Source organism: Marmota monax, unplaced genomic scaffold (assembly GCF_021218885.2).
Source record: "Marmota monax isolate L192 unplaced genomic scaffold, Marmota_monax_Labrador192_F-V1.1 WCK01_AAM20220418_F8-fsc00025, whole genome shotgun sequence".
NCBI classification, from domain to species: Eukaryota; Metazoa; Chordata; class Mammalia; order Rodentia; family Sciuridae; genus Marmota; species Marmota monax.
The window spans coordinates 19225718-19240197 of NW_026691950.1; positions in this window are offsets into that span (position 1 = coordinate 19225718).

Sequence of the window (14480 nt, forward strand, 5' to 3'; positions counted from 1 at the left end):
AATAAATAAATAACCATAAGATTCTTGGCCTTTCTCATCCTCAAGACTTTACCAAAACCATTCTTAGTATCTTGTTGGTTTCTTCTGAGAACATTATCAAACAGTTTCTCTAGTAGTTTTGAAGAGTTTCATACTCAAAGTGGACCTATTCAAATGTTTTTGTTTGTTTTGTTTTATTTTGTTTTTTACTCCTTTCAGGCAGGTATTCATTTGCCAATCTCACTGAAATATTATTTTCCATAAAAATTAAAGTCATACAAAGATTCCACTCTTATCTTCTTCCTGACATCTTGACACTTGAATATCAGAATTTCTAAATTAGATTCTGGGTTGGAACAAGGACCAATTTCTTTGTTACAGCTTTAAGTTTTCAGCGGATTTGTGTGGCTTCTCTGTTATTTACCCCTGGTTTCCTTGTGTGTGTGAGGATCCATGGACATATCTTACATCGTTGAAGTCAATGCTGATTTGTTATTTCCATTTTGATATACCATAGATTGCCTCAAAGTCTGTATTTTCCAAATGAAACTGATCACCTCCACCTGCTATACCATATCAATATTCAGCTGTTAAGATAAATTAGCATGTTTAAAGTAATGTTACTACCACTCATTTCACTGTCAGAAAATGGTTTAGTATCCTTCAACCCATGCTCTTCATTCATCACATTCCATATACTCTGCTTTTTTTTGTCTCCTAAATTGTTTCTTAATCACTCCCTGCTTCATGTTCACTGTTCTGATTCAAGTATCAGTGAACTCATTTTTTTTTCACATTTAGAATCCATTGTCTTAGGTAGAGTAAAAATGTTAACCTGGCCACCTTACTATTCCTGAAAGTTATGAGAATTAATATTTATGGCATTTAAAAATGCATTTAAGGAGTTGTATATCAATTCTTACTACTCTTAGGTGCTTCATATATCATGGTATTGGCAGGTGTGTATAGTAATTTATGGTTTCCATTGTAATCTTTTATTTAATTAATGATGACATGTTTTATTAATTCATTTTCTTTTCTATTCTTTTCAGTATTTATCAATAAAAGATTTTTTAAAAATCTGAATAACCATATCAGTTCAAATGTACAGTGGCCCATGCCAGTAATCCAGCTACTCAGGAAACTGAGGCAGGAACATCCTGAGTTTGAGGCTAACTTAGATGATATCTCAACATTAAAAAAAATAAAAATAAAAAAGGCTGGGGAAATAGATCAGTAATAGAGGGCTTGCTTAACAAGCTCATGGCACTAGTTTTAAAAAAAAGTACTTATTATTTTTCACCTATTGGAATGAAATTAAAGTCAGGTATACTTTTTTATATACTTATTTTTTAGTCATAGGTGGACACAATACCTTTATTTTTATGTGGTGCTGAGGATCGCACCTGGTGCCTCACGCACAGTAGGCGAGTGCTCTGCCTCTGAGCCACAACCTCAGCACAGGTATACATATTCTTAGAATAACTAGGAAACTTCTACTTCCTCTTTAATTTTTCCATCTTGTTGTTATAAGCTTGTACCCTTACATATACCTATTGCATTTTTTCTACCATTTATTTATAGATTTTCTAAAAAATATATATCTGAAATCAAGATTATTTAAAGAAAAGAGAACAGATCTATTTTTCTTACAATTTTTGGTCAATGTATTTCTTTCCTTAAAAATAACTTCTTGTTAGTTCATATCCAAATTATCAAAAGACCCAAAATATGCAAACCATGTTCACTTTTATTATGATGATGATGATGATGATTTATTTTGGTACTGGGTTTTGAACTCAGAGTTGCTTTACTACTGAGCTACCTCCCTGGCATTTTTTTTTTTTTAAACAGAGTCTCTCTATGTGGCTGAGGCTGGCCTAGAATTTACAATCCTCCTGCCTGTGCCTCTCAAGTTGCTGGGATTACAGGACAAACATGTGCCATCACACCCAGTAAAGCATGCTAATTTTTAATTGGTATAATAGTATAATTAATATGCAGAACATATAAGTCTGTGCCTATTTTATTAAGTCAGTAGTGAGATATTTCTAAATATTCATTTGCAGGACTCAACCTTCAGAAAATTTACTTCATGGTATTGACAATTAACATTTCTTTTACTATTTTACATTTCCCATGTATTTCAAGATACAAGTAAACATTGAGTAGCATACGGAAGAATTACATTTAAACAAGAAGACCATACAAATAGGTGGTATAGTATAATATCACCATTTTGAAGGCAAATTTAATCAAAGTCAAACTCTGTAATTTTCTTTAATTATATAGTTGGACAATTTTTTAAAAATATGTTTTTAGTTGTAAATAGACACAATACCTTTATTTTATTTTTAAGTGGTGCTGAAGATCGAACCCTAGGGCCTCTCATGTGCGAGATGAGCACTTTATCACTGAGCTACAACCCCAGCCCCACATATACTTGGATAATTTTGAACATTCTTCTTATCCTATATTTCCTATAAAAATAAATCCTATAGGAATGAATACATATGCATGAAGTTGTATTAATAATACAATGTATGTAAACAACTCAGCTTTACATAACATTTCACAGTATTACAATTTGAAAGTTATGGATATCATTTGAATTCATGTCGATATTTCTGAATGTCTGTGTAAATTTGATTTTAAAAGCCTACTATTAGTTACATATGATAGAAAAATGTCACTTTTATACATATCTCCAAAACTAAAACAATAGCAAAATAAAACTGTAACAAAAATTAGAGAAAAGAAACCATAGTTTGTCTACCTGTACCTACCTAACTGTATTATAAGTGTAAAGTTAATGACATTGGTTTGCATTTATGTCCCTACCACATAGTAAGCACACAGGATGGCTTAAGTTGATATTAGTGTATGTTTTATAACCCTAATCTATGTATATTTTACACCAAAATTTACATTCATTCTGATATCATTCATCATTTATCAAATAATATCAAGCTGCCTATGAAAAACTGTGTAACGATAAAGAATTAGCAATGATACACTTTTTATAATTCTTATGCATTATTCACAGGTGCAATAGTATTGTAATGAATTATAGCTTTGGGTTTTTAAAGGAAAGAGTATTTAAAAATCCAGATGTGGGCTTTCACTAGTATTGGAAAAATATAATGCCTGCCCTTAACTTTGCAATTTAAAGGTTTAATGAGCAGTGATTATTACTTGCTCAAATTTCTATATTTTCAAAGATTATGCCAAAATGAATTCCTACAGCTGGTCTATACTGTGTATTTACTAAAACTTGGGGGGGGGGGTGTTTATAATACTTAATCAGCAGTATTTCTCTAGTCCTTTTTACTAAAGATCTATACCTACTGATTTTTGTAGCAATCTAGCATATTCAACGAAGCTCAAACAGAAAAAAACAATTTCAGGAACTGCAAATTAATCACTAGGAAGCAAATTTATGCTAATTCATAGCACTGGTATGGAGCACTGAAATTATTTACCATATCTCATTATTTTAAAGGAAGGGACATTGAAGACCAAAAATATTAATTTCCTTACTGCAAGTTACATAGTAAGTTAGTGGCAGACACTTTAAATTATCTAGTGTACTTTTCTGTTTTAATAATTATGCATGATTACTTATTTTGACATAGCATACGGTATTTATGTATTAATTGGGTTGAACAAGACATTGAATCTTTATACCATGGCATTTCGTGTCTACAGTTCTAAAAAGATATCAATAAACAGGAAAATAAAATGCAATTACACTTGTATTTTAAACTTTATTATATTTTCAAGGTTTCATGATTAAAAATAAAACAAAACAGCTGAAGCAACAGGAAGACAAAGAAGTGAAAGGATCCAGGGAGACAGATTCAAACTTCTGGAAGGTTTCCTGTATGCATTAACCCCAGGGTTATGGGCCACAGGGAGGGGTACTTACAAAGGTGGTGTTGGGTTGTAAAATATATTAATTCAAGGAGTACACAGGTAAAGGAGACATCTTCCAATAAGGATCATGTACCTGCAGAAGGCAGTTTATTTTAGGAAATATTTTTATGCTTCTATAGTGAGCTTTTATTAATTTTAAGCCACGTTCATTTGAATAATTCATCCCTTTTATACAACACACAATTTTCTAAGTTTGAGTGCAAGTATAATGCAAATGATTTCTAAAACTCAACATTTTGTTAGACTGAAATAAATAAGAAATACACCTAGAGTAGATTTGCCCATTGAGGGGTTTATTTTTTCACCCAGGAAAAAGTTTGGTGTTAGCCAATATTGATCTGTAGAATCCCATCAATGAACTGGTCCTTGTCTTTAGTATCTCACAAACCTCTTCAAAGATACAGGGGAGAGAGGGGTAGTTTCCTCTTTGATTTGTTAAGGCAAAAGGGCAGTGTTCTATATACGTTTAGCTTTCTTCTTGGTTGTTTGTTATAGGTTTTTTGTGAAACAATTATGATATATCTGTATGCAGACAGAAGTTAAGTAAAATTTAAAATTTTATATTAATGAGGAAATTGAATAAAATACAATAATAATTTTTTTCTCTTACATTATAACAATCCTAAATATACTACATGGATTTTATTTTCAAATTTCCTAAGAGTATAATTATAATATTGAAACATATCAATACAATCAAATATATTAGGATATATATATATGTATGTATATATATATATATATATATATACACACACACACACACACATATATATAATATACATAATACATATTCATAGACATTGACTTAAATTGAAGATAATTACTACATTAAGAAAAGAGTATGAAGAAATTTTAATGGACCACAAAGACATATTAACTGATGTATATATGTGAAAAGTTTTAAAAATCAAAGTGAAAATTATAGATTGTTTAATAATGTTTCGATAGTACATTATTTAATAACACTATTAAAAATGTTTTACACTTATAGATTAAAAATGTATGTAAACTAAAAAAAATTTTATTAAAAATGCTAGAAAGACATAGCACATTAAAAATATTTTAAAAATAAGAAATATATAGAAAATAAAATTATAGATTTGACAAAATAAAAGCAAAGAGAGGTTCTTAAATGGCTAAAGAAGTAGCTATATCTTGCCAAATTTGCTTAAGACAGTTAAAATTTCAAATGAATAAAACAATAATAATTCCAGATAGTGTGCTTAACATGATAATAAAATATATGCAATATTATGGAAATGAGTTTGAAATCCAAAGTTAAACTGTTAAAGAAAATAAATATTTCCAAAATAAGAAATAGGACACTATAAAAATAAGGACCTAATGATCTGGAGAAAAATAAATTTGGGATTCAAATATCCACTTATCAGCTAATCTGCTTCAGCAATTTTTCTGGAAGCAAGCACATAAGCTTAATTGTATACTCTTCTTTACAGAGATAATCCATATTCTATTTAGAAAAATAAAATATTCATCTAATACAAACATTGTGTAGGTGTGAACATCTACTTTATTCATTTCACCAGTTTTGCATTATGCAAATAGTAAACTCTCAGAGCTTGGGACCAAGAAAGAAAATCAATTGATCAAAATATTTGATTAGCATTTTGTCAATAATATTTCTAGCATGCTAATGATTTAACAACATTATATATGACATCTAATGTAGCATATTTCTAAAACAAAATATAAAAACTGGATCTAAATAAACTAATTTAATTTAATGACAATAATAATATATTAATTTTTAAAAGTCAGTATTAATATTAGTCAGTAGGTTAACAGGTTAAAGTGAAAAAAGCATATAAACATGTAGGCCTTCTAAAGTTATTTCTAAAAATATTCATTTTTTTTATCAGAATCACCCTTGGCAGCTAGACAAGGTAATATATATTCCCTTAACTTGAAAAAAGCTTTCTACCTTATGGATTTCTCTGTTATATTATGTTGTTTAGTTACACACACACACACACACACACACACACACACATACACACACAGGAGCACTATTAGCATTGATGCCAGGTAAAAGCTGTGAGTGACTGATAAAACTAATATTTTTTGATGTTGTACTTGTGCCATAAAATTACTTACATTAAAGAGAATATGAGGTAATGATCTATGCAGTAGATTAAAAATATTTTTAAGCATCAGGAAGTAAGGGACAAAATGGTTTTATTTTCAAATAATATGTATGTATTCAGAATATCAGAGAATTATTAGTTTTGTAGCATAAAAGACGTCAACTCTCAATGACAAAATTAAGATTAAGAAAATAAATATAATTTATAAAAGTATATATAGTATGATGGTAACATAAAATACATAACATTAATGATACATATCAATTACACAAACGTGACATAGAGAATAGATATTAATATCTGAACAGTGGATACCTCCAGAGAAGACTGCCATTGGGGGTGGCGATCAGGTAAATTTCTAGAACCATCTCAAAATGAACTTGTCAAAAAGAATAATTTGATCAGAATCTGCAGAACTGCAGAACTGCCTCCTTCAGTTTTCCTCATTTCCAGTAAATGAGTTAACCATCCACCCACTTTTGATAAACACCTGCATGACTTAGTTCTTTTACTTATCTCTTGATTCATTAGAAAGGTTACATTAATACCCGTAATACATTCTATTTCTCAAGAAGGGCATTCGCCTACTTCAAGGCAGTCATACTCTCTATTCGTTCTTCTTCAAACTTTCCAACTCCCATTCCTCACCCCTTTCAAATTTTTCTCTTTATTGTTACCTCTTCCATGAGGTCTTTGCTGGCCACCATGCTTCAAATTGAAAGAGCTGTTTCCTAGAATTTTCCTGCCTCTGTCTGATTTCTGCTCTTTCAAAGTATTTCTGACATCTAACATGCAATGTACTCTACTTACATTTTTTGCTTATGGCTTTTCACCTTAGAATGTAAGCTCTACAGCAAAAAGGTAATGAATTATTTTGCATGTCTTGTGTACTAATGTATTATTTGTTCCCAAACAGAATTTTTTTAAATCCAATTATGCATTATTTTTAAATGGAATCATAGAATTTCAAGATAGATAGAAGTAATTTTTAAATTTTCTTAGTGTTGTTCTAGCTTTTATTTTCTATGGAATATATTTAAAATCTCATAAAACCCCAGTATATTTTATCATCTTGAAACTCTTTGAACCAAGAAAAGTATAAACCAGTATAAATTTATAAGATTATAAATGTATAAAATGTATTGAAAAGGGAATTAATGCTTCTTTGGAAATCTATTGGCAAAGATAACAATTGATATTATGAGTTAAGCAAATCAACAAGCCAGCTATTAAACCAGATATTCAAACAAGTTTTTGCTTGTTTGTTACAACTTTATAAGCCTAATAAAGCCTAATGCACAATTCTCAGAATTATCTTAAAACAATTTGAACTATTATAAATCTGGTCTATTAGAATCATGAGAAAATGAAGGACAAAAGAAAATTTATGAATTTTCTTGTATGACTATGTGAGGAAATTTGAGAGAGGTGTCTTTTTTTAATCCTATTTCTACTGAAATCTCTGATTTATCTGACATACAGAAAGTAAGCTCATTAGCAAGTATAAATTGAAATCATAGACACTGGGACAAATTGAAGGTCTACAATCTGTCATCAAAGTCTTTTCATATGAAGTACATTTTTACTACTTGATTTTAATGAGTCTGAAAATATATTGACATTATTCTTTTCATTTTCTTTTTCCATGAACTACAAAATACCTTATTTTCAGTAATCTTAATTATAAATTAAATGGGATTTTACTTAAATGTTAGGGAAGTTTATATATGAAGTTGGATGAATTTGGTCATAAGGTATTTTCCATAATAGAAATAGAAAATTTTATCCTATTGAATATGTCAGGCACATGAATAATCACTAAGTTCTCTTCTTCAGTTCTAAATAGATGGTAATTTACATTATGCTAAATTTTCAGAAGTTAAAATAATTATTTAAAATAGGTGAAAAACTGTCTGAGTATTTAGCAAATAAGCCTAAACCCTACATTTGTCTAACAACGCTATTCTGAATAAAACTGAAAAGGAGGGCATCCATGTGGGTTTTTAATAGAAGTTCATTATTACTATTTAATAACCTAGCTTACAGTAAATTATTTGACAACTGTTTATGAATATCGAATGTACTAACAAAAGTTCATTACAGGGATATTTAAAATGTCAGAGACACTCTTTGATCATTACACGCTACTTTATATTGTAAATATTATGGTGCTATTTGCTTGTTGACTTATAAAATGTAAGATATTGTTGCCTAAATTGAAGATGGTTTCTAATGGAACATGCTGTTAGGATGGCATCTGGGAGAGCACAAGTAGTCCTCAGAATGCACTCTGACATCTATTTTACTTCTTGTCACATGACATATGTGAAATTTCAGTTTACTTAGGAAGAAAAGGAAAAGAACAATCTTTGCTGTTCTTTTGTGAACTAACTCTTACCAAAACTTGAAGTTTAGTACTCCTACTTTATATTGTGATTTTTGTAATAACTTAAAATGCATATAGTTGCCATGTAAATTAAAATGGAAAGGTCAGAAACAATGTAGTTCAATGTAATGAGTTTTGTATTTCTTTCCTTTTAGTTCCTCTTTTCTGTATGCATGTAGTTGAAGTTCATACTGAATGTTACAAGTAAGATTTTAGTGCTGTCATTAATTAAAAATTAAGATCCCAGAGAGTAAAAATGACTCACTTTTAAAATGTTAAAAAAATCACTTTATTTGCTAAAACATATAATAATTATATGTTTGCTAAAACATATAATAATATCCTCTGCCAGTTATTGAGACATAGTGATATTCAGTATTAAATCCATTCTTAGAGACCCAAATTTCTGAAGCTGAGTAGTCTTAACTTCAGAAAATAGTTACATAGTTTTTTTTTTTTTTAATACTACCTCATATTATTTCCCTAGGTAAGTTATAATACATAACATTTGATGCTGCAACCTGTAGGGCCAGTAATTCAAAAAACTAACCCTGGTGGAGAGGGGATGAAGAAAAGACAAACAGACACAGAAATAGAAGAAAAGGTGGGACTCAGTGGTTCCTTAACAATCCTGATAGGGGGATAGTGACCACAAACAAGCTTGGCGTATTTATTATATAAGTTCAAACATCAAAAGGATTTATTGTGAGAAGTTTTCTTCAAGATAAACAGAACTGAAATTGAGGGAATATACAGCCCAACTAGAACTATCAGCATGTGCCCATAATTTTCTATGTCCAGGCAGCTGGTGTTTGAACCTAGGTCATGAACTGATAATTCCCTGGTTGGCATGGAACCTTCATTTTTATAGGGCATCACTACAGTAGCAGGAAGTCTCAAATCCAGCCTTTGTGATGAGAGTTCCTAGGAGGGACATCACTTCTGTCACAGAGCAGTTCAAAGACCACAATTCATTTGCTGCACCCAACAATTTGATGCTTACTTATCAAAAAATAAATTAACCAATAAGTAAAATTCAATTTTGGCTGATTTCTTTGATTACTTGCTGAGAATTAAAAACAATTTTTAAATATGATCAGAAGCTATATAATCCCAATTTTCATATTTTTATACATTTTCAAATAAATTTAATATTTTGATATTTTTGAAACACAAAAATAAATCTATAGGAGATTAGTATTTTTCCTAAGAAAATGTTTTAAATATCTTAGATAAGTGGATTTATATGCATATATATATATATATATATATATATATATATATATGTGCTCATACACACAAATATACTGTTATTAAAGTTTGTAATAATGCAAATGGACATGCCATCATTTATGTCAGACAGTAATTGAAGAAAATGGTAGAAAATTATTTTTAAAACTGTAAAAACTATTTTAACATGAATAATAAGCAAGAAATACATTTTACTTTTTTAGTTGTAAAGCAGACCAAGGAATTAATATTCAGACAAAGTAGAGTCATCACTGTCATTAAATAAATTGGCTTAATTGGTGGTATAGCAATTTAAATGACACATTCAAAGTTCTCATAAATTAGAAATGCATTCTTATGAATAATAAAGACATTATCCAATTCTTTCCTGATACTGTATAATCCCCCCAAATTTGCTTTTTAAAAAATGAACTTAAAACTCTTTTCTTTGATTTTATAATGAAGAAAAATTGTTATGTACAAAGTGCTATTGTGCAAATAAATGACACTTCATTATGAAATTTTATGGACACATGCAATATACAAGTATTTAAAAAGTACTTGATTTATTTTTCTCAATTTTTAACATTGCTATTGTTATGTGAAGACTATTTGCTAAACAAAAAAAAGTCATAGAATAAAATTTTTAAATAAAGTATATAGAATTTTACAGAATAGAAATTTTAAAACTTCCCATAAAACCATAATAAGGAGGAAAGCCCCTTCTGACCAGCAGAATACCACGGGAGATCAAGCATAGCAGCCCAGAACCACCCACACTGGCCTGGGTGGGATCCAGGTTCACAGTAGGCTCTGGTCCACCCCTCCATCCATGGAGCAGACACATTATGAAGCCTAGCCTCTGGCACAGGACCATCTCTTCTGACCAGTAGACTACCCCAGGAGCCCAGGCCCAGCCCAGGCCGCACACACCAGCCCTTACAGGACTCAGGCTCACAATAGGCCTGATTCTACCCCTTCACCCATAGGGCAGACACCTGACAGAGCCTATCCTCCAGCACAGGACTGCTCCTTCCGACCAGCAGACTACTGCAGGAGGTCAAGCATAGCAGCCCAGACCCAGCCACACCGGCATGTGCAGAACCCAGGCTCACAGTAGGTTGGGGCCCACCCCTCTACCAGCCAGGCAGACACCCACCAGAGCCCAGCCTCTGGCACAGGACTGCCTCTTCTGACCAGCAGACTATACCACAGGAGACCAGGCCTGGTCCAGATTTGTCCACACCAACTTGCAGAGGACCCAGGACCAGGGTAGGTCCGAGGTCAACCTGCCCCCCACCTGGGATCCTAAGCCTAACCCTCTTCTATCTTGGGACACTGCAGACATAGCCTTCCCCACAACATAGCCTTCCCCATGCAGTAGCCCCTAACTTTTTGACAGCAAACAGGGCCTAGAAGCAGCTACTTCTCAGAGCAGGCATCCCAAAGGGAGTGTGAGGCCCACCCTTTCAGCCCCACTTCTGAAAGACATTGCTTCCATTTTGGGGCACCTTAACTATTATCTGAAGTTACCTCAGCAATTGCAGCCACCACCTTTAGATGCAGTAGCATACACTGAGGGACACCAGCAGGGTCTAGAAGCCCAATATCAAGGTGAGGTACAGACAATCTGCATGGGTTGTACAAAAACATAGGGAAAAAAACTGTAATATCTCAGATCCACATGGCAAGAAAGGAAGACACATAGACAACATGAAAAAACAAGGGAAGAAAGTGCCCCAAACAAACCAGGATACTATAATAACAGAACCTATAGACAGAGAAGTTGATGAAATGTCAGAGAAAAAGTTCAAAAGATTAATAATTAAAATAATCTGTGAATTAAAGAATGACCTAATGTTTATAACAGCACAATTCACAATAGCTAAACTGTGGAGCCAACCTAGATGTACTTCAGTGGATGAATGGATTAAAAAAAATGTGGCATTTATACACAATGGAATATTACTCAGAAATAAAAAAATAATAAGATCATGGCATTTGCAGGGAAATGGATGGCATTAGAGAAGATTATGCTAAGTGAAGTTAGCCAATCCCCCCCCCTAAAAAAATGCCAAATGTCTTCTCTGATATAAGGTGGGTGACTCAAAATGGGTTGGGAGGGAGAGCAAGGAAGGAAGATTACCTCTAGATAGGGAATAAGGGTAGGAGAGAAAAGGATTCCCTTTCTCTCGGAAGGGAATAGCATTGATGGTGAAAGGAGACCCTCATCATTATACAGAATACATGTATGAAGATGTGAATTTGGTGTCAACATACCTTATATACAATCAGAGATATGAGAAATTGTGGTATAAAGGTGTATTAAGAACTGTAATGCAAAAATAAATAAATAAATAAATAATGATCTAATTTAGCAAACACAGACAAAATCAGTCACACCAATAAAGAGCTAAGAGAGCAAAATCAGATAGCAAAAGATTATTTCAAGAGAGAGAAAGAGAGACTCTAAAAAAAAAGTCAGAAATCCTTGAAAAGAAGGATACAATAAATCAAATAAAAAACTCAATAGAAAACATAACCAACAGACTAGATCACCTGGAAAAAAGAACATCCAATAATGAGTACAAAGTATACAATCTGGAAAATAAAGTTGATCACACAGTGAAGATGGTAAGGAACCATGAACAGAACATCCAATAATTATGGGATAGCATCAAAAGACCAAATCTAAGAGTTATTGGGATAGAGGAAGGCACAGAGTTTCAAACCAGAGGAATGCACAATTTCGTCAATGAGATAAATATCAGAAATTTTCCCAAGCATGAAGAACAAATTGGGAAACCAATTACAAGAGGCTTACAGGACACCAAGTGTACAAACATTACAGTAGATCTACACCATGACACATTATAATGAAAATGCCTAGCATACAGAATAAGGTTAGAATCTTAACAGCTGCAAGATAGAGGAATCAGATCACACATAAGGGGAGAACAATTCATTTCTCAACAGATTTTTCAACCCAGACCCTCAAAGCCAGGAGATCATAGAGCAACATATACCAAGCTCTAATAGAAAATGGATGCCAATCAAGAATATTATACCCAGCAAAACTAAGCTTTAGATTTGATGATGAAATTAAAATCTTCCATGATAAACAAGTTAAAAAAGAATTTACAACTGGAAAGCCTATACTACAGAACATCCTCAGCAAACTATTCCAAGAAGAAGAAATGAAAAACAATCATGAAAATCAGCAGAGGGGGGGCACTACACTAAAGGAAAATCTAATCAGATGAGAAATCAAGTCACGTTAGGTACCAAAAATAAACAAAAATGGCTGAGAATACAAATCATGTCTCAATAATGACCCTGAATGTTAATGGCCTAAACTCACCAATCAAAAGACATGGACTACCGGATTGGATTAAAAAAAAAAAAAAGACCCAACAATATGCTGTCTCCAAGAGACTCATCCCATAGAAAAAGACATCCACAGGCTGAAAGTGAAGGGTTGGGAAAAGTCATGCAACTAACATAGATAGCAGAAGCAAGCAGGGATTTCCATCCTCATATCAAATAAAGTAGATTTCAAGCTAAAGTCAATAAAAACAAACAAACAGAAAAAAAAAGGACACTACATACTACTCAAGGGAACCATACACCAACAAAACTTAACAATTATAAATACATATGCTCCAAACAATGGAGCATTTACATTCATGAAACTCTTCTCAAGTTCAAGAGTCAAATAGACCACAACCCAATAATTTTGGATGACTTTAAAACACCTCTTTCATCACTAGATAGATCTTCCAAACAAAAACTGAACAAATAAACTCTAGAACTCAATAATACAATCAATAACTTAGACTTAACTGACATATATAGAATATTTTAACCATCAATGACAGAATACAGTTTTTTCTCAGCAGCACATGAATTCTTCTCTAAAATAGACCATATACTATGCCCCAAAGCACCTCTTAGCAAACACAAAAAAGTAGAGATACTATCCTGCATTCTATTAGATAATAATGGAATGAAATTAGAAATCAATGAAAAAATAAGAAATAAAATCCACTCCAACACCTGGAGACTAAATAATATGCTACTGAGTAAACAATGGGTTGCAGAAGACATCAAGGAGGAAACTTAAAAATTTTTAGAGATGAATGAGAACACAGATACAACATATTGAAATCTCTGGAACACTATGAAAGCAGTTCTAAGAGGAAAATTCATTGCATAGAGTTCATTCCTTAAAAAAAGAAAAAAGTCAACAAATAAATGAGTTAAATTACATCTTAAAGCCCTAGAAAAAGAACAAATCAACACCAAAAACAGAACACGGGAAATAATTAAAATCAGAGCTAAAAATCAATGAAATTGAAACAAAAGAAACAATTGAAAAAAATGACAGAAGAAAAAGTTGGTTCTTTGAAAAAAAAAATTGACAGACCCTTAGGCATGCTAACAAAGAGAAGGAGAGAGAAAACTCAAATCACTAATATATGTGATGAAAAGAAAATATCACAATGGACATTGCAGAAATACAGAAGATAATGAGAAATTATTTTGAATACTTGTACTCCAATAAAATAGAAAATATCAAAGGCATATACAAATTTCTAGAGGCATATAATTTGACCAAATTGAATTGGGATGATATACACAATTTAAACAGATCAATTTCAAGTGAAGAAATAGAAGATGTCATCAAAAGTTTACCAACCAAGAAAAGCCCAGGTCCGGATGGATACACAGTCCAGTTCTACAAGATCTTTAAAGAAGAACTAATACCAATAATCTTCAATTTTTTCAGGAAATAGAAAAAGAGATTCCTCCAAGATAAATTCTTAGTAATAGAGTTTCTG